Raw genomic sequence first — 4,853 nt, forward strand, 5'->3', positions numbered from 1 at the left:
TATATGTATGGTCTGTATTGTCTTAAACATCATTCACAGAAGATAGTATTTTCTACATATCTGAGAAGAGAAGAGAGCTGAATATTAAATGAAGATCATTATTCTCGTCAATTGAATAATCACGGATGACAGGAGCTGATAAGAGTCACCGATGAGAGCTAGCAATCGTCAATGTTTACTAACAATAAGCTTTGGATGACAAATACCGACGCGATGCGATCAATCTTTTCTCGAATGTAAGTAAGATTAATTCACGTAAGTCAACGGGCAATCATGGCAGGAAAGGTTCTTCTCATATCGTGAATTATCATTAATATGCCCGAATATTGGATATTTTGCAATTTTCTTAGTCATAGCTCGTCCGACTAAAAAAAGTTTCATCCCTTTGCGACTTTTCGTAAGAAGAATTATCTGATAAGCCACTCGAACAAGGAGAATCAAATAATCGGAAACATACATAGGATACACTTACTTTATTTAAATAAAATTGCATACGAACACAGTACCTCTATTCTATAACTTTTAACGATAAATTCGCCATCGTTACGCGTCCTTGCACAGCTATTTTCCGATACGTTTTAGCTGCAAACGTCACGTAATGATAACGACATCGTCGTTACGAAGTTAGAGAATAAGCCTGGACTGTGGACGTTTACGTACATAAGTTCAAAGAAGCCATTTTCTAGGATTATTAGATAAAAGAGAGGATCAACATGTCGATGTGTGTACTTTTGGTATTGAAATAAGAAAACAAAAAAAAACTTGAGGCTTTGTGCACAAAAACGAAAATCATCGCATATGATGCGACAAAAAATATTTTGTATTGCTGCCGATTTTAGGACAGCTGTATATGAGCCACCAAGTGGACAAGATTCTTTATTTAAAGGGTGTGCGTTTAATGGTACTCATTAATAATTAATGTTTAATGATATTGATATGAGTCATTTTTGAGAGTGGAATAAACGATATAAGTAATAATAGATTATACATTTTAGGATTCATGCAATGCCTATTTTATAATACGAAATTTTTTTAATTTTTTTCTTCACAATTACACAGAAAAGTATAATAAGTAGCTGAATTTATCATTAAATATTTAATATACAAAATTCTACATAAAAGTCTCTTATTTTCTGAAATACGGAAACATACATAAGCTGCTATAAATAGAACGATGGTGTAAGATGGCTTACACCATCGTTCTATTTCCAGTGACTTATGTATATTCGTATGGCAATCACAAAAAAATTTGTGATTTATGAACAATCCTGTCGTACAAAAAGGAAAGAATTATAAATATTATTTTAAAGTAGCATTCTTTTCGTTTACATCTTATATTCTTGTGTAAAAGGATAGTTAAGTTAAAAAATTTTTCTCAAAAGTTTGTGATACACAGAGATATCTTAATCTTATCAGAAGTTAATTTAACAAATATTGTTAAGGTAAAAAAAGAAAACATACATGTGCAATATATATAATCAATGAACTGTATTTTTGTAAAAACGAATTAAGCGCACACCCGCAAAAAATATCATGTACACGATGATTATTGCATGAAATGCAATCAGTGTATACCGTCGGAGATAAATATTTTAAATGAAATATTATAACACACGACAATATATCCTATGACAAGAACCGTCTATGTGCTTATCAATGTAAAAAAAAAAAATGATGCATCGCAACGTATGTCTAGTCAGTTATATCTGTATAATAATCGTGTTTATCGGAAACACGTGCCAGGTACCTAAAACTATAATCACATATGTAAATGTAGAGATGTTATCTTGCATACTGTGCCCTCGGTAGACACGATAAACGCTAAAAATAGATTGCGTAATTCAATACAATAATGTCTATTTACGCGTATAAACGTACAAGGTGGAAATTTCGAAGTGTATTAACGTAATACGAATGATGAAAGATGGAGAACTGCCATGACGAAGTAATATATCTCAGCATGTATCTTACTGTAAACGCTACTATATTCTGTGAGAAATAGCGTTGCAGTCTAAATGCTTATTTACGCTCACGTAATTTCGTTTATTTCGGACATGCGTTTATCATATCGAAAGGTATAGTATGCCAGGGCTCTCTAATGTTAGGCTGAGCGAACGAAAACAAACATTCTTATGTTTATCATGAGTTTCGATATTTATTGAGAACGTTGAATATTTTTGATTTATCATTAGCATATAAAAAACATTTTTTAATTACGTGAAAAAAATGCATGGTATCTAAGACTCTCTTGTATATATATATTTGTGAAATTGATGAAAATTTTAAACAACACGTACTAAATTTACTTTATATCTAGTATCGAAATACCATGTTTTTAATTGATTATATCACAGATATCTTTTGATGAATATAAAAGGAATAATTGCAAGTAAAAAAATTTAACGGTACACACTCGACAGCGTTGCTCAGCCTGCCATATTCTAATTCAATGCGAAGTATTCGATACGATTTTGTGGGTATCGAGTATTAAATAATTAGCACTTAAGTTGTTATACGTATAACAATTTGAAACATAGAGGCTTGTAGATTAGTGTTCGTAGACGGTGGCGGAGTTTTACTTAGGCGCAATAGGCGTATTATAGAATGGATGGAAGAATTTCAAATCAAGCTGCGCGTCTAGAGGCCTCGAAGTATTGAGGTCCGCCACTGTACGTAGGGCCTATTCAATATAGATGTAAGAAACATGTTGACTGAATTCTAGGGACAATATCTGCACCAGCACCTTTTTGATCTGCACACTCTAGGGAAATCGTTTTTCAATGAGTACACTTTGTACAAGACATGTATCGTTTACGGAATCTCTATAGGAGCCTTACTCTCTAACTGACTTAGACTTTTTCTAAGCGGCGAGACGAATAGCAGTATTGTTGGCCGAGATGACAATTAGTATTTAGCTTGATTTATCTATAAGAGCTATAATTATTAATTTAATTGCTTGTTATTCTTGGAATGCAAAATTTAATTTTTCGTTAAATATGTTCTACAACAGATTAAAAAGCCACTTTAAATAAAGATAAGCAAAGAAAAAGAAAGCATTTTAAAGCTTCAAAGATTCAGCTTTAAATTTTATCAAACTTTTTAAATTTAAACAAATTAAGCTGTTTTAAACTTTTTTCTTGTTTTTTTTTTTTATTTTATTTAAGAAATAAGTAATATTTTTTGTTGCATTTTAATAAGAGTGACATTCTATTTATTGTTTATACACAGTGCATTCCAAAAGTTCCGGGACTGATTTTTTTCTGGACATACTAACTGCGTTATCTTTTGGTTTACACTGGGCCTAGTTATTATGATGTGTCTTGAATCTGTCATATTTTCTTTGTTCGCCATTGAGTCAATACTTTAAAATTTGCGTGCATTAAAAATTTTACATTGCCATGATTTTCAAAATAGAATCATGAGGTTTTAAATGTGAAAAAAATTGCAGTCGAAACATATTAAATGATGCAAGATGCATTGAAAAAGATTATCTAACAAGTAGTAAAGTGTTCTTGTAGTATGCACTGTTTAAGAATTGCCATGAGACGCTTGAGGATGAGAAAAGAACGCTCTTTTATGAGAATGTTAAATGTGTGCGCGCGCTTCTCGCACAAAATTGCCGACTGATGATCGAAATGTCGCACAAATTGAACATGGGAAATGTTGACACTATCATGCATGACGTGTTTGGCAAAAGAAAAATGTGTGCGAGGTTCATTCCGCGCTCTTTGACATTAGAGCAGATATAGCAGCGCGCAAAGGCGCAGAATTTTGTTGAATGAGCCGATACCAATCTGAACATTTTACTACGCGCTAGACAATCATTTTCAAATGCATCTTGCATTATTTAATATGTTTATGTTGCAATTTCTTCATAAAACACTTCCATTTTAAAAATTGTGACAATGTAAAAATTTTAAAAAATTTTAAACGCACGCAAACTTTGAACTATTGATTAAATAGCGGCAAAAAGAATGACAGATTCAAGATGTATCATAGTAACTAGATCTAGTGTAGACCAAGAGATAACGCAGTTAGTATGTCGAGAAAAAAATCAGTCCTGCAACTTTTTGAACGCACTGTGTAATGCATATAAGTGATATTTTATAAAGATTTATTTTAATTAAAAAGGAAGCTTTCATCTCGATAGTAAATTTATCTTTTGCAAATGCATTATTTAAAAAAACTTATTATTTAAAAAAGCATTGTGGTATTTGAAACATCTCAGAATGGTTTTCTAAGACAAGAACTTACAGACAATAAGAAACAAAAAAAAAACATTGGACAATAATGGTCTTCCTTAGTATCCAGACAACAGTTTAGTTGTAAAAATGGATAATATATATTTAACTAACCGACAATACTGTGTGAGCAGACAATAAATAGAATTAGGAAATGTTCCATGATGGACAATAAATTATTTATTAAGATAAAAGATAAAAAATTATTTATAAATTTAGGATACGAAAGTGATTAGGTAAATAATTAGACAATATTTAATTGTAATTCGGGTATGTATAGTTTATTAAAATTGTTCTCATAATATATTACTGTAAGAGATACAGGTGTATTGCACAATTGGAGATCATTTATTATTCAGTGCAGCACGTGAGAGAAAGCTAATATATATTTCTATATATTTGATTTGCGTTATAAAATATTTTTACGGAATACATCCCGCGTATATTATACATTATTTTCACATATATTCGAAGAAAGATAAGATAAAGACAATCAAAAGTGGCAGTATATTATTTTTATAATCATCTCTCTCTCTCTCTCTCTCTTTCTTTCTTTCTCTCTCTCTTTCTCTGTTATATTTATTCTGTAATTATTATAATATTAATTATTAA

Source organism: Cataglyphis hispanica, chromosome 4 (assembly GCF_021464435.1).
Source record: "Cataglyphis hispanica isolate Lineage 1 chromosome 4, ULB_Chis1_1.0, whole genome shotgun sequence".
Classification (NCBI taxonomy): domain Eukaryota; kingdom Metazoa; phylum Arthropoda; class Insecta; order Hymenoptera; family Formicidae; genus Cataglyphis; species Cataglyphis hispanica.